This window comes from Elephantulus edwardii, unplaced genomic scaffold (assembly GCF_000299155.1).
Source record: "Elephantulus edwardii isolate Elephantulus edwardi_28Jun2011 unplaced genomic scaffold, EleEdw1.0 scaffold00105, whole genome shotgun sequence".
In the NCBI taxonomy this organism is placed as follows: Eukaryota; Metazoa; Chordata; class Mammalia; order Macroscelidea; family Macroscelididae; genus Elephantulus; species Elephantulus edwardii.
The window spans coordinates 3,775,555-3,792,993 of record NW_006399855.1 but is presented as its reverse complement, the minus strand read 5'-3'; the positions used below and the strand labels follow the sequence as shown (position 1 = coordinate 3,792,993).

The 17,439-nt window shown below is 35.7% G+C and overlaps 1 pseudogene; it reads left to right on the top strand.

The window, feature by feature from the left end:
• Positions 1 to 8,993: 8,993 nt before the first annotated feature.
• Positions 8,994 to 15,325, top strand: LOC102870016 (annotated as a pseudogene).
• The last annotated feature ends 2,114 nt before the right edge of the window (positions 15,326 to 17,439 follow it).

Genomic DNA, 17,439 nt, shown 5'->3' with positions numbered 1-17,439 from the left:
TCATTTATTTTTCTGTTCTATCTCCTTGATTTCAGCTCTTATCATTATAATTTCCTTTCTTCTAGAGGCTCTTTGGTTATTTTTTTTTTCATTTGATGAAGGTGTTGTGTTAGATTATTTATTTTGCTCCTTCCTTCATTTTTTATGTGTTTATCTATTGCTATGAATTGGCCCCTGAAAACTGCCTTAGCTGCCTCCCAGAGGTTTGGGTATGTTTTATTTTCATTAATATTTCTTTCAAGGATTATTTTTATTTCATTATTTTCTATCAGGGTGATTTTTAGCATCCATGTTGATGGCTTTATAAACTTTATACTCTTGTGGCTAATTTCTAATTTTATGGCATTGTGGTCTGAGAAGATACTTTGCATTATTTCAATGTGTGTGTGTGGGGGGGGGGCGGTTTAATTTGTGCCCTAATATGTGATCAATTCTGGAGAATGTACCATGTGTACTTGAGAAGAAAGTGAATTAAATTTAATTGGGTGCAATGCTCAGAATATATCCACAAGATTGAATTGACTGACTATGTAGTTTAATTCTACTACATCTCTGCTAAGTTTCTTGTGAGTTGACTTATCTTTAGGCAAGAATGGTGTGTTAAAAAGTCTCCTATGACTATTGCCTTTCTATTTCCTTCTTTAGTTCTGTTAACAGTTTTTTGTATTTTGTTTTGTGTTTGGTTTGGTTGTTTTTTTTTTAATATCTTAGGAGGTCTATCATTTGATGCATGTATGTTGACCAATGTTTTGTCCTCTTGAGCTACCGTGCCTTTAATCACTATATAGTGTCCTTCCTTATCTTTTATGGTGATTTTTATTCTGAAGTCTATTTTATCAGAGATTAGTATTGCCACTCCTGCTTTCTTGTGGATTCCATTTGCTTGATCTTTCCCCCTAGCCTTTGATTTTGAGTCTGTATCTTTATTTATTTGATGTGTCTCTTGTATTGATGGGCTTTGCTTTTTTACCCATTCTACTACTCTTTTTCTCTTGATTGGTGCATTAAGTGTGTTCACATTAAGTGTGATTATTAGCAAGTCAGGTTTTATCATTGTCTTTTTGTTCTTTCTTGTTCTATGGTTCATCCACTTTCCTTTGGTGTCTCAGTGTGTAGAACTTCACCTATAAGTTTTGTAGGTTTGATCTTGTTTTTACAAATTCCTCAAGTTCTTTATTTTCTGCAAAGGATATGATTTCTCCTTAATATTTGATGGAGAGCTTGCTCAGTACAGGATCCCGGGCTGACAGTTGTTTTCTTCCAACTTTCTGTATATGCCATCTCATTCTTTTCTTGCTCGTGTGGTTTCTTCTGAAAAATCAGAAAATGTGATTGCTTTACCTTTGTATGTGACTATTTGTATTTCTCGTGCTGCTTTCAGATTTCTATCCTTATTTTTGTTTTGGAGAAGTGATATGTTTTGATGTTTTCGTTTTTAAGCCTAGTCTATTTGGTATTTTCTGAGCTTCCTTAATGTGGATTTTATCATTCTTCATAATACCTGGGAAGTTTTCTTCTAGTAACTCTTCCACAATATTCTCAGTCATTTCCCTATCTATCTCATATTCTTAAATTCCAGTCATATATAACGTTATTTCTTTTGTTGTTCTTGTTGTTGTTAAGTGCCGTCAAGTCGCAGGTGACTCATACTGATCCTATGAAGGAGAGTCCTCGACGCTTGGGTGTCTTTCATCCTTTTTCCAGGTTCATAAGGTTTCCGGAGGCAAGCTTTTATGGAAGTGGATGCCACTCCTCCTTCCACGCTTGTTTAATCGGGGAGCTCCACCCCACTCTCTGTCCGCATTGGGTAGCCAACCATTAACGCATTTGACACATCCTTGTCACAGTGTTCAGCCTCACAGCAACTACAACTGACCATAGGACGGCAACTTGCACACCAGGGCTATACGACCTAGAGGAATGTCTGAACAAAAACAATGAAAGACCTGAGGGCCGCGGATTAAAAGTCTCCCACCTTGTTCTTGGTCACATCGTTTTCTCTTCACTGGACCAGCTGATTCATATTCTCTCTCTCTCTCTCTCTCTCTCTCTCTCTCTCGATGTTATTGTTGTTAAGTGCCGTCGAGTCGCAGGCGACTCATAGAGACGCTATGAAGGAGAGTCATCGGCACTTGGGTGCTTTTCATCCTCTCTCCAGGTTTCTTCATGTTGCATCTCTGATTTTTTTTTCTAGAATATTTCCTTTGAGGTTCTTGAGGTTCTTGTCTTCCAGCTCACTGACTTTCTGCTCCATCTCTTCTGTTCCACTCTATTTTTTTTTCTTTCCAACCTATTGTACTGCATAAAAGCATAAAGTCTTCTGCCATCTTCACTTATTGTCTAGCTCTCAGGTGCATAGCAAGTGACTAAAAAGACCATGGTCTGAATCAGGTGCACTTTAGTGTTCAAAATAACATTAGTTATTTGTAGTGATTTGGAGAGGTCCCTGATCATAGACTTTCCCATGGAAATACATCGTCTAATCTCCTATGGGTACCAAGGATGATGATGGTAGAACAAAGTAAGATTGAATCATTAACACCTTCAACTTTTTCCTACATTTATCATCATGTTGCTTATTGACTCAGTCATGAGAATTTTTTTCTTGATATTGAGATATTATCCATATTAAAAATTGTAGCCCTTGCTAATTTGCAGCAAACACTTCAATTATTCCTCACTTTCAGCAAGCAAGGTTGTGTCAACTGCATAATGCATGTTGTTGATGTGTCTTCTACTGATTATGATGTGACATTCTTCTTCTTAAAGTCCAGCTTCTCAAATTACTTGCTCTGTATATAGATTGATTAGGTTTGGAGAAAGGATATAGCCCTTTTGCACACCTTTCTTGATTTTAAATCATTCAATGTTCTCTTGCTCTGTTCATACAAAAGCTTCCTTTTCTACATTCATTATCAAATTGTACTACAGCATTGACAATCCAAAAGAAAGGGGGAAAAAGCAAAGTAAAAGAAGTGTTCAGATTTAAAAAAACTCAAGAAGACAAAGCAAAGTATTATAACAGGATGTGTAAAGAGCTGGAATTGGGGAATGAAAATGGAAATACTCATCATTTCTCAAGCTAAAAGAAATAAAAAAGAAAAATCAAACCTTATGTTGTAATACATAGATATGTTATGACCAAAATAGTTAATGATCCAGGAAGCAACAAAAGAAGATGGAGAGAACACAGAATAACTGTATTCAAAAGAATTGACTAGTATGGAACAATTTTCAAGATGTAATATATATTCAAAAATCAATAGTAGTGAAGGAAATATATCAATCTATACTTAATGTACTGGCACAAATTAAGGCCCCAAGCGTCTGTGCTATACCAATTGATATGTTTCAACTAACAGATGCAGCTCTGAACATGCTCAGAAGTCTGTGCCAGTATGTTTGAAATACATCTACCTGACTGGCTGACTGAAAAGGATAGAGAGTTCCCATTATCAGAAAAGTGACCCAACAGAAAGTACAAATTATTGAAAAAATCTCATTAATGTCACATGCAAACCAAATATTGCTGAAGATTTTTTTAGAAACTACTAGAACAGTACACTGACAGAGGACTCCCAGAAGTTCAAACAAATTTTAAGAAACCATGGGACCTGGATGTAATTGCTGAGGTCAGATGTATCTTGGATGAAAGTAAAGAATACGAAAATGATGTTAGCTTGCATTTTATTGGCTATGCAAGGGTATTTGACTATGTAAATAAAAAAATCATATGGCTATCATTGAGAAGAATAGGAATTCCTGAACTCTTAATTGTGGTAATGTTGTTGTTATAAGCTGTCAAATCACTTGTGACTCATAGAAACCCTATGTTTAAGAGTCCTAAACCCTGCTCTATCCTATGCCAACCTCACTATCTCTGACACACCTATTCCCAATACCCCAATCACTGAATCAATCCCACTCATCAAAGATCCCTTCTTGCACCATTCCTCCACACTCCCAAACATGGTGTTCTTCTCCAAGGGCTGGTAACTCCCTGCAACATACCAAAAGTATGCCAGACAAAGCCTCAGAATCCTGGTCTCCAAGGAGGAGCCTTGGAGTTTTACCCTCTCTAGGACAAAGCTGTTTGTTCGTCTAGAAATCCATGGTGTATTCAACACTCTTCTCCAGTACCACAGATCAAAGGCATTAATTCTCTATCATTCCTATTCCCTGTCCAGCTCTCCAAAGCATAGCATTCAATTGTGAAGACTGGCCTGGATGGGGTGCACTTTAGCCTCTAGCCTGATGTCATTACTCTTCAGTACTCTGGAGAGGTCCCTAACAGCTGACTTTCTCAATGCAATTTGTCTCTTGATTTCCTGACTGCTGGTACCAAAAGTATTGATTGTGGAGCCAAGCAAACTAAAACTGTTAACAATCTTAATCTCTTCACCATCCATTATGATGTTGCCAATTGGCCCAGTAGTAAAAATCTTTGTTTTCTTGATGTTGAGCTTCAATCTATATTGAAGACTGTAGTCCTGGGCCTTCAGCAGCAAATGCTTCAGGCCCCTTCAGTTTCAGCAAGCAGGGTTGTGTTATAATGTAGGTTCTTGATGAATCTTCCTCCAATCCTGATGCCACATTCCTGCTCATACAGCTCAGTGTCACAGATGATGTGTTCTGCATACAGATGAAAAGGTATGGAGACAGAATACATCCCTGGCAGACATCCTTCCTGATTTTGAACCATGCAGTGTCTCCTTGCTCCATTCTTACGACTGCCTCCTGGTTCAAGCATAGATTCCACATAAGTACAATCAGATGTTCTGGGATTCTCATTCTTCTCAGAGTCAGCCACAGTTTTCTGTGATCCACACAGTCAAAAGCCTTTGCATAGACAATGAAACACAGATAGACATTGCTCTGATACTCTTTACTTTCGGCCAAGATGATCTAACATTAACTATAATATCCCTAGTACCACAGCCCCTTGACTAGAGTACACATCTGGCAGTTCTCTGTTGATGTGCTGTTTCAGTCATTTTTGGATAATTTTCAGCAAAATCTTACTTGCATGTGATATTAATTATATTGTTCAATAATTTCTACATTCTTTTGTGTCACCTTTCTTTGGAATGGGAATAAATATCTGTTTCTTCCAGTCAGTTGGCCAGGAGGCTGTCTTCCAGATTTCTTGATACAACTTAGTGAGCACAACCAGGACAGTGTTTGTTGAGAAAACCTAGCTTATTGCTACGTGAAATTGAGTTGACTCTGACTCATAGCAACTCTGTGTACAACGCTGAACCCTGCTCTATCCTGAGCCAACCTTATTGTCTCTGAAACACCACCTCATTACGCCAGTTACTGAGTCAATTCATCTTATCTTGTGTTTTCTTCTCTTGCACTGTCCCTTTACACTTTCAGTCATGACATCTTTCTCCAAGGACTGGTCCCTTCTCGTAACATATATAAAGCATGTCAGACGGAGCTTCAGAATCCTTGCCTATCAGTTTCTGCCAGCAAGGTTGTTGATGAGTCTTCTTCCAATCCTGATGCCACATTTCTCCTTATAGAGCCCAGCCTCCCAGATGATCTTTTCCTCATATAGATTGAAAAAGTATGGAGATAGGACACTAGGACACACCCCTGGCATATACCCTTCCTGCTTTAAAACCGTGCAGTATTTTCTTGCTTTTTTCTGACTACTGCCTCCTGGTCGAAGTATAGGTTTTGCATAAGCATGATCAAGTGTTCTGGGATACTCATTCTTCTCACAGTCAGCTACAATTTGTTATGAGCCACACAGTCAAATGCCTTTGCATAGTCAATGAAACACAAATAGGCATTCTTTTGGTACTCCCTGCTTTCAGTCAAGATCCATCTAACATTAGCTATAATATTCCTAGTACCATGGCCTCTTCTAAACCAAGCCTACACTTCTGGAAGTTCTCTGCTAATGGGCTATTTCAGTCATTTTCGGATCTTTTTCAGGAGAATCATACTTCCATGTGATATCAACTATATTGTTTAATAATTTATCTACAAAACTCTAAGTAATTGATAAAGTCCCTACATGGTGAAAATAAGTTGTGCTTGACCAAAGATTGGTAGTTCCAAACCATATAGGTTGCTGTGTAAGCAAAAAGATATTTCTACCATCATAAAGTTTATATTGAAAAAAAATTCTAAAAGGTATTCTACTCTTTTATGTGTGAGATCTCTCTGAGTTGGAATTGACTTAACAGTAACAGTTTTTATAAACTGGTGCATATTACTTAAGAAATCATGTTCAAACCCATTCATACAATATCTCTATTGGTTGCATTTAACTTGTATGTTACTCTTTCTTAGAATGTGCTGAAACAGGCAAGTATATAAACACTACAGAACCATTGATAAGTGCTATAGAGACTTGATATATGTTTTTAAACACTGAAAATAAAATATACATGTCTATATAGTTAACTTTAACTCAAGGACCTTTGAGTGCCCACAGTCTATCTATTGCTATTCTGGAGTAGAAATTCTTAGTAAGGGAAAGAAGAGTTAACTTACTTTTTAAGGAGTAGTGAGATTAAAATATATGCAGAATAAATATTTCTAAGTAATGGTTCAGACTTAAAGAATTATGGGGTCTTGTTTGTGCTAATTTATATACTAAGAAACAGAAAATTTCTTTTCCAAATCATTTTTTGAGAGCTCAATGACAAATTTGACAAAACCTAGCATCATGAATTCTCTAAACTTGCTATGATTCACAACTAACAGGGCATTGATGCTGGCCTTGAGTTTAATAGTGAAAGACATGACTCAAATGGTTTGTTTGATAATAATTGAAAACCTTGGTATTGAGCAAATTTATTTGCTACCAGTAGAGTATTTTTATGGAATGAATGCAATACATTTTCTAATCCATCATTCAAAGGCTATTTTCATTCATCAATTTGGAATATACTTTCCTTTTTAATATTGCTATTTCTTGAAAGAAGAAAGGATAAAATAAAAATAATCTTTAAAATTGTATAAGCATTTTTCTATTTATGTGAATGTTTGGCGAAAATGAAAACATATTTTTAAATCTGTTATTCTATGAGAGGAGTGAACATTCTTTGCCTCCCTTACTAATGATTATGTGGTAATACAAGGTCAAACAGATGATAAATGGAAGAATTCAACTCATCTGACAATTAAAGAATATAGCTAAAAGAATACCAGGCATATGCATGGTTTCAGCAAATCATAACAGGAAAATAGGAGCTTTGGAATTAAGGATTAAATATTTGAGTATCACAGCAAAATCAAGGTGGTTTTCTTTGACGCTTCAGCTCTCAGAGTGGATAATAAGCATCACATAATCTGTGTTCCTATTAAAATTTCTGATTGAATGAAAATGTCTTGGAGAAAGTAAGATATTTTCTTCCATTTGCTTTAAAGGAATAACATCCCTAGCTTATAAAAAACGGAAATATATAATTCATTCATGAAAATATTATGGGAAACAAATAGAATTCTTATTCTGAGTTAGGATATCTTTGAGTAATATTAACAACTATTTATTCAGTGCTTATGATGTATCAAGTATTTTGCACCTATTTCTCCTATTTCCCATGACTTACCAGGCAAAACTGTATCACACTCATATCACAATTTAGCAAACTATACTGTTTGAGGTTAAATGATATGACTAAATCAAGCAAATATACATTTTATGCAGCCAAAATTGCAGTGTACAAGTATCTCTCAAAAGATAGAGGTCCAGAGTTATAACACTTTGCTACTTCAATGTGTTAACTCCCCTGAAAAGCTTATGTTCTATAAATGAGCACAACAACTTAAAACAATAAAAAAAGTTAAAGGGGACAAAATGGTGAAAGGAACATGTTAACAGTAACTTAAAATGCACTGTCAGCAGGTCAAGTCTGACTCACAGCAGTCATCCATTGAATGTCAGAGGCTGTTAATGTTAACGAGGAGAGACTGTCCATCTTTTCCAGCAGAGCCACGAGTATGAAGCCTTTTGGTTAGCAATGTAACATACCATGTATTATATCACTGGAGCTATTATTGTAATGTTATTGTTGTAATGTCCTGTTAAGTCAGAATCAGCTCAAAGCTGACCCTCCAGTGGGATTTCAGAGGCTATAAATCACACAGGAAGAGACTGCCCACCTCTAGGCTTCCTGTAACCAGAACACTATTATAGATCAATATCATAAATCCCATTATCAATTATTGTCCAGGCCAACTCACAGCAACTTCATCTGCGTTAATGTGGAACTGTGCTACATACAGTGTTAAGTACTGATTTGTTTGGAACTAAACTGCCAGGAATTTCTGCCAAAATGCTTTGGGTACCCTAAAACCCTTCATCTTTCAATCGTGTTGAGAAAGTTTACCATTTGCACCATTCAGGAACCTCATAGCAGTAGTAAGTGTTTAGAAAAAGGCTGTGAAAAGAATTGGAAAATATGTGTTAGAATGAAAAGCATCTACTATAAAAAAGAAATATTCTTTAATCTCATTTATATAATGAATCTAGGATAGCCAAGGCTGATTATTATCAAGGTCAGGTGGGAGCAACTGGAAAAGGGAGAATCATAGTGTAGGAGTGCTGAGAAGCTATGAAGATGATTTAAAAATGGAGAAATGGTTAGTCATGAAAGCTGAGTGATATGATAAAGATTATATCCCAAAACTGTACAACCAAAGAATATTGAATCGACAAATGCATTATTACATATATATTTATCATAATAAAAAGAAATGTGTAAATAACAATTATGCTTAGTTTGAAATTTACTTTTCTTAGATGAAAGTCACACAAGTGTTGAGGGCTTTCATTCATAGTGTTGCTATGAGTCACCTACAACTCAACAGCACTTAACAACATCAAGATACTAATACCAAAACTCTGGGTAATATTTTCTTCACCTTTCTTTCTACAAGTAGCTTTGGTGATTCATTGTGTTATTAGTTATTGGGCTTCTAACCTATGATTTGTAGTTCAAATCCACCATCCATTCCTCAGGAGAAAGATCATGCAGTCGGCTTCGGTAGAGACTGACAAAGCCTCAGGAACTCCACAGTTCATTTCTATTCTGTTCTATGGGGTCATGTGAGTCCTAATCAACTCAGTTACAGTAGATTTGGGTTTTGGTTAAATACACAGAAAAAAAATTTTAGAGTCGTTTGACATTGATATGATTTGAATGTAGAGTAATAGATATCAGGAATGAAACTTACCTTTCTTTTTTTTTTTTTAAACTTACCTTTCTGATCACTCATCTTTGTCACAGTTTGAGGAAGATGAATAAAGGGTATTAAAAATTCCTAAGCTTTATTTTAAGCCCATTTCACAAAACATTCTTTTCATTATATGTCAAAGGTTTTAGTAAGTTATTGGAGTTTTTTACCCAAATAAGCAGTATAATGACCCAGGTAAGTTTTGTGGTTTTGTTTTATTCAAAATTTTAATGTAAAGATTTGAAAAATTGCCCTTTTATTGGTGTTCTAACTCTACATCTTTTAGATTTCATTATAACATTTTTTTTTCCTGAAGCTGTCTCTGAAATCTTCTCTTCATCTCTCTTATTTCATTAATTTCCCTCCCATATTAACATCTCTATGTTCTAGAGCAAGTTTCAGAATCTCATCTGACATACATTCTGCTTTTTTCTCCTTCCTTTTTAATGGTCTTTTGCTTTCTTCATGTATTAATATCACTCCACAATAATTCTGGTTTGTGATCACCTAGCATGCTTCTTAGAGGCAAGGAAATTCTGGACAACATATTGAGAGAAAAACAACTAAAAATTTAGTTTATTATGTGAGTTTTTGGCATAATGTATATGAGTCAAGCCTGATATAGTTTAGAAAAGTACTAAGTAGTTTAGAAAAGTACTAAGTATTCCTTTTTAAATTCCAATATAAATTAATTACTATTATTTAGTTAAAAAAATATATGAAGTTTTGGTGACCTAATGTATAAGAAATTGTGCTGCCAACCCAAAAGTGGCCAGTTCAAATTCACCAGTATATCTGTGAAGAAAAATGGATCATTTCATCTCATGCAATTTATAGTCTCTGAACAGCTGCTGTGTTGGTTTTGACTTGAGCAAAACATAACAATAATAATGATTTTAAAAGTGATATCACTAATGCAAAACAGGGAGAAAATACAAATTGTTTACTTTGAAAACTTTATATTCTCTCTCAGAATTCCAGAAAAGATTCAAGCTATGCTCAAGTAAATCAGGTGTGTGGAGAATGTCATAATTCTCTTCACTGTCAGCTCTGCTCTATGTACTCCCACCTGTTCTTTTTCTCTCTGTGTTTCTTTCTGTCACAGAAGAAAAAAATACTTCTTCTTTTTCTTGTCCATATGGCAGGAATTTTGATGATTGCTAACACCCAATCTGTTTTCCTTATAGCTACTTTGCATAGAGTGATTTTTGAGAGATCATGTTTTTCTTTGAGTCCGGTATCCCCCTAGAAGCTTAGACCTACATGAGTTGAACACTCGTACAAAAGAAATCACAGTGTTATTGACATGAACAAAAAGAAGGTGGGGGCAAAACACCAAACATACTACTGTTGAGTCAATTCCAACTCATAGTGACTCTGTAAGACAAAACTACCATAGTGTTTCCAAAGCTGTAAATCTTTACTGAAGCCAACTGCCACATCTGTCTCACATGGAGGAGATGAGAGGTGCACATCACAAACCGTTCAGATAGTAACTGAATGCTTTAATCATTTATCTACAAGAGTTCTTGACTTATACAGGAGATCATGGTGCTTAATATTGGAGGTAGGTCTCTGAGAAGACAATCTCACAAATCTATGAATTTATATTATTGTCATTTGGGAATAGCCCTCACTTGAACTTACCTTTTCTGCCACCCACACCCTCTGACAAAAAGCCAATGCTACTTGACTCACCACAAATTAAAAATTAGTTTGACAACTATTGCTTGGCTCAGATGTTTTCAGAGTTTGGACTTATGAAGCAGCCCAACTGTACTTGGCACAAGTTACCAAATATATTTGTGGAAGCTGCCAAAATACACAGAGTATTTTTAAAAGTAATGAAAAACCCAGAAGGTTCCATCAAATGAATCACATTCATGGACACTCAGTTGATTCTGAAGAGTTGACAGTGCTATCCACTGGGAGGGTGTGTTTTAAAGGGTTAAGTAGCTCAGTTGTCATAAGCTAGGACATAAACCTTCAAGACATTTATTAATAATTTAAGCAGGTAGGCTACATTCCAGATATTGAACTGGTAGCAAGAAAAGATGTATCAAGAAGACACTTACTCTAGGCTCCAAAACTCTACCACATAACTCCTGGGAACTAGAAAATGATGACAGTCAATAGAAAACTTGACAAAGAGAAGTAAAGCAACAGAATCAGTGTGAATAAAGTATTAGGATAACCAGAAGGAAAAAAAGCAGAATTGAAAAGGGGAAAATGTATATAATGTCTATACCAAAATCTATTAAGATTTTATAGAATAAAATGAACTCTTCCATCTTTTTACCTATTTTTCTGACTAAGGACAAAAGATACAAGCATTTGGGACCAGTTCTCTTGAAGTCAAGGCTAGTGTTCTTCTTTTTTTTCATTAAAAAGGAACATCAGTTCACTAATAAAACAGTAAAATATCTGCTAGGAGAAATTACTTTGAAATTAATTCTTCCAGGATTGACTTTTCTAATAACTACATTGGTTCTAGTATACCCTTCTGTCTTTGCAATTAATATAATCACTCAAGTAATAACTGGAAAAATGTTTTTGCCCAATATTGAGATAGGAATCAGCCTTAAAGTTAATTTATAGTTTAATAAAATAGATAAAAACTCACATGTAGATAGTCAATAAGAATCTCAACCATTTTAGCAATATATCTTATAATGGTAATTGATACCAGTGGTGGCTGTTGTTGTGTATCATCGAATTGGAACTGATCTATAGATTACCCTCCAGTGGGTTTTCAGAGGCAGTTTAATAATGTGTGAAGAGATTACCCATCTTTCTCCTGTGGAGGAGCTGGTAGGTTTGAACCTATGCCTTCAGGATTGCAGCTCCTTACCACTAGACCACCAGAGCTCCCTTGTATACATGTTTGTTCTTGTTTTTATATGCCATCAAGTCACTTAGGACTCAGTGAAAGCTCTAAACCCTGCTCTGTCCTGAGCCAACACTATTACTTCTAACAAACCTAGCCCCATTACCCTAATCATTGAGTCAATCCATCTCATCAAGTGTCTTCCTGTCTTGTTAAGTTCCTCCACCCTCCCAATCATGATGTCCCTCTCCAAGAACTTCCCTCCTGCCAACACACCCGAAGTATGATAGACAGAACCTCATAATCCTTGCCTCCAAATAGCAGTTTCACCATCTCCAGGATGAACCTATTTGTTATCCTCCTATTACTCTTCTATAACACCACAGCCCAAAGGCACCAATTCTTCTATCATCCCTAGTCATTATCCATCTTTTTGGTGCATATCAAGTAATTGCAAAGACTGTGGCCTGAATCAGGCACAAGTTAGTCTCCAGACTAACATCATTGCTCTTCAGTACTCTGGAGATATTCCTGACAGAAGAAGACTTTTCCAGTGTAATTTGTCTTTTGATTTCCTGGCTGCTGGTACCAATAATGTTGACTGTGGATCCAAACAAATTGAAGCTGTTAACAATCTCAATCTCTTCACTATCATGATGTTGCCAATTGGCCCAATAGTGAGAATCATTGTTTTCTTGGTGTTGATCTTCAATCCATATTGAAAGCCCCAGTCCTTGATCTTCTGCAGGAAATACCTCAGGCTCTCCTCAGTTTCGACAAGCAAAGTTTTGTCATCTGCATAATTCAGGTTGCTGATGAGTCTTCACCTATCCTGATCCCATATTTCTCCTCATAGAGCCCAGCCTCCTAGATAATCTGTTGTGCATATAGATTTAAAAGGTATGGAATGAAAGAATTTTTCTTTACTTTTCAAAGAGAAGAATGAACTGGGTGGGATGGGTGGGCAGGGAGAAAACTGCAACAATTAATGAGTAGAAATCCGATGTCTCTGTAAATTTTCATTAAAATTTATGATAATTTTAAAAAAGAAAAGGTATGCATATAAGACATATCCCTGGCATACACCCTTCCTGATTTTGAGCCATATATTGTTTCCTTGTTCTGTTCTGAGGACTGCTTCCTGGTCCAAGTAAAGGTTTAGCATAAACACAATGGAGTGTTCTGAGATTCCCCGTCTTCTCAGAGTTAGCCACAATTTGTTATGAGCCACATAGTAAAATGCCTTTGTACAGTTGCTAAAACACAGATAAACTCTGGTGCTGAAACACAGATAGACTCTGATACTCTCTGTTTTCAACCAAGATCCTCTAACTTTAGCTATACATCCCCTAGTACCATGACCTTTCCTAAACCCAGCCTGAACATCTGGTCGTTTTCTGTTGAAGTGTTCTTCTAGTCGTTTTTGAATAATTTTCAGTAGAATCTTGTTTGCATGTGATATTAATGATACTGTCTGATAATTTTTTTGCACTTTGTTGGGTCACCTTTCTTGGAATGGAAACAAATATGACTCTCTTCCAGTCAGTTGGCCAGGTGGTTGTCCTCCAAATTTCTTAGCACAATTTGGTGAGCACATCCAGGGCAGTGTCTTGTTTGTCGAAATGTATTAATTGGTACACTATCAATTCCTGGAGCCTTGTTTTTTGCCAGTTCCTTCAGAGCAGCTTGAACTTCTTCCTTCATTACTACAGGCTCTTGTTCATATGTTATTTCATGAAATTTTTCTGTGTCCACCAATTCCTTCTGGTACAGTCACTGTACTCCTTCCATCTTCTTTTACTGCTTCCTGAATCATTTAATATTTTGCCCAAAACATTCTTAAGTATTGCAGCTCAAGCCTTGAATTTGTTCTTCAGTTCCTTCAGCTTAAGAAAGCTGAGCAAGTTTGGCCCTTTTGATTTTCTGACTCCAGCTCTTTGCACATTTTATTATACTATTTCACTTTATCTTTCCGCTCTGCTCTTTGATATCTTCTGTTCAGCTTCTTAACTTCCTGATTTCTTCCCTTGCTTTGATATCTTGGCACTCTAGTGGAATAGCCAGAGTCTTTTCTGGCATCCATCTTGGTCTTTTCTTCCTCCTCTTTATTTGTAAAGACCTTTTGCATTCTTCATGGATAAAATTTTTGATACAGCTGTGGAAAGATATGTCCACAAAAAAAGTCTTATTTTCCTTTTATATAGAACATATCACCCTCTTAAACAATTATCTTTCCAGAATAACATTTTCTATCTGACCTTTCGTTATGACCAGAATGAAAGAATAAGAGAAGTGTGTGCAACCTCCATCATAATTGGTTAAGAAGCAATATGATTTCCTCATAATTATTTCCCTTGTTTGGTTCAACGAAATAACAAGATTTTGCACTATGTGAGAAATCTAGGTAGATTCAGAATCTTGGAAACCTGATTAAAGGTCCCTATCACTCCAAATCAACTCATTGTCAGTGAATGAATGAGACTGAGTGACGGAGAGAAGAGAACTCCAGGAATGAGTTTAAGATGCAACAACATAGCAAGAGGGAAGTTGTGATAGTCCAAGAAACTCTACATTATTCCAGTTACTTGAAGAAATAAACTCTGTAGAATTGAGCTACTATGAATTTGGAGATTATTTGGTAAAATGGCTGGACTTAACTTTAAATACTGCATTATTTAAATAGATATCTTGGTGAATATGTGTGAAAAGTTGTTAGAACAACAATGTGTGAAAAGGTCCTTTTGTCATATTTGTGAAGGCATGTGTGTGACTAAGGCAACATTTCTAGAAACATATTGAAAAGCCTTACAGGCCTCTGAACTTTTCTCTGTTTGCGTAAGAAGGTGTTTCTTTACATGTCAGAAGATAAAAATTTTGATACCTTTATTGCCACTGTTCATGTGAACTACCTTTGTGCTCTGTTTCCTGTACACACACCTTTTGAGCAACAGTGCCAAGAGTCTGGTTTCCAATTCTGACATACGAGTGGAATGGATTGGGACAGTAAAGGTGGCCCCTGGACAGCTGTAACTGGTGACCTAGCTTACAAGAAAATTTATGTCAAAGAACACTGCCACAAAGCCATGGTAAATCTTCACATCCTGAAAGATAACCAGAAGGTAGTATGTGCTTTTGACATGGGGAATTTGGGGATAAAATTGTGTGTATTGCCATTGCTGGAAATCCAGAAAGTTTCCTGTCTGTGATGGGGTTCACATGAAACAGAACGAAGTGACTAGAAACAATGTAGAACCTTGATCATCAAGAAAAAAGAAGCTTAAAAAGACATTTTTGGTGTAGCAGACCCAACTTGTCATGCTATTACTTGGTTATTTAATTTGAATGACCACCCCTTCTGTCTAATTCACATCCCTGGGATTTTAGATATAGTATATTGTAAACTGCAGCTTTCACATTCATGGCATTTTCCTTAATATGGCGTGTGTCTCCTTAATCTAAAGAAGGGAAAAGTGAAAAACTAAAAGAAAACCAAAACAAACAAAAAACAGATAAAAATTTTGTACTAAAATAATGATTTATAACTGATTATTATGCTTTGGGTCAAAGAATATAAGTAGAACAAATTTCCAGTGGATTACTGAACATTATATAAACTATTATTTAGTTTGGTTAAAGAATTCCTTTATGGCCTATACATATTTTAATAGAAATAAAAATCTCAAAGTAGATGATAAAAATATTGAAACATTTTAACAAGTGGAACATGGTTCACAGAATATTGACAGAGGCAAAGGAGAACTTAACATCAAATTAAGAGAGGATTACAAGGAATCCTTTTACCAACTCCTTCATTATACATAGGAGAAAACTGAAACTAAGAAAGATGAAATTATTTTATTTTTTAATAAGACTTACTTACCACATAACAACTCTGAAACTTTTAATTTTAGTCCTACTGAGTTCTTCACTAGAACACACTAAGGCCATTTTGAAGTCACCCCCAAGTCTTTCTCCATTGTGTCCCAAACTGGTACAATCTTCTGACTTATGGACACCAATGATTGACATGCATATGGCATTCATATTTTAGCTAAATCTATAGCACCATCATATAGTTTCTTGGCATTGTTTTATAGAGAATTATATTTTTTCTTGGTGCCAATATTCCTGAGAATATACAAAAGCATAGCTTTATTATCCATATTTTAACAAGGAAAAATTTAACCATAACATTGAAGGAAATACAGCTCTTCCCTCTAGTAAATGTTCGTTATGAGAAACTTAGTGATTTATATAGGATTGTTTTCCAACAGCAGAAGGAATATAACACTCAAAATTATTCTTTGTTCAGTATTTAATTCTAGGAATTAGCAGCAACTCTAGTTACTTCTCTCTTAGTCATATTATTTAGAAAATATATTGTTTAATATGATTAGAAATTTATATTCTCTTCTATACTTTCAACCAGTCATAAAACAAGAAGATTAATTTTGTCCTTTTAAAAGGGTATTATGTTTATATAATATAATGTCAGTCTAGAGACTAAGGTGAGACTGATCTGGGCGATGATGTTTGTAATTGCATGCTATGCATCAGAGAGCTGAATAATGACTGAGGGTGACAGAAGAATTGAAACATTTGAGGTTTGGTGCTGGAGAATAGTATTGAGCATACCACGGACTGCCAAGAGAACAAACCAATGTGCCCTAGAAAGAGTGAAACCAAGTTGCGTTCTGGAGGCAAGGATTTTGAAGCTCCATCTCACATACTTGAAAACTTGGAGAACTTTTTTTTTTTAAACAAACACACACACAACAAAAGCCTCACAAGCATATCTACACTTTACAGAGTATCCTGTGCCCAGAAAAATTGTGAAAAGAGGAAAATAGGCAGTAAATGAAAAAAGAAGCACTTGGTAAAGGTAATTAGAAAAGATCCAATCAGGTCTTTCCCTTTTTTCCTTCACAAATAAACAACTGTGCTTGTTTTGTTTTAGGGTTTGTTTTTGTTTGTTTGTTTGTTTGTTTTTTTAAGTCTCATTGTGGTCAGGTAAGACGGAACTTACAGCTGATCTATCAGCAATTTTCAGAGACTATACATTAGTTTCTAGGAGATTGCCAATCTTTCTCAGAGCAGCTGATGAGTTTGAAATGCCTGACATTGGGTTGGCCATATATTTCTGAAATAACAAGCCTTCAAAAACCCTATGAATAATAGAGAAGCATGGTTTTGCACATAGAATCTTTCAGTATTTCAATGGCAGGCTAGAATTTGGTTTTCATTTCTTTCAGCTAGAGAAATGTGGATCTTATTCTTCCCTTTTGATTTCCTAATTCCAACTCTTTGTATATTTTGTTATAATGCCTTTCTTTGTCTTCTTAAGCTGCTTTGAAACCTTTGTTCTTCTCTTACTTCAGCACTCCCCTTTATTTTAGCCTTTCTAAGTTTTATTG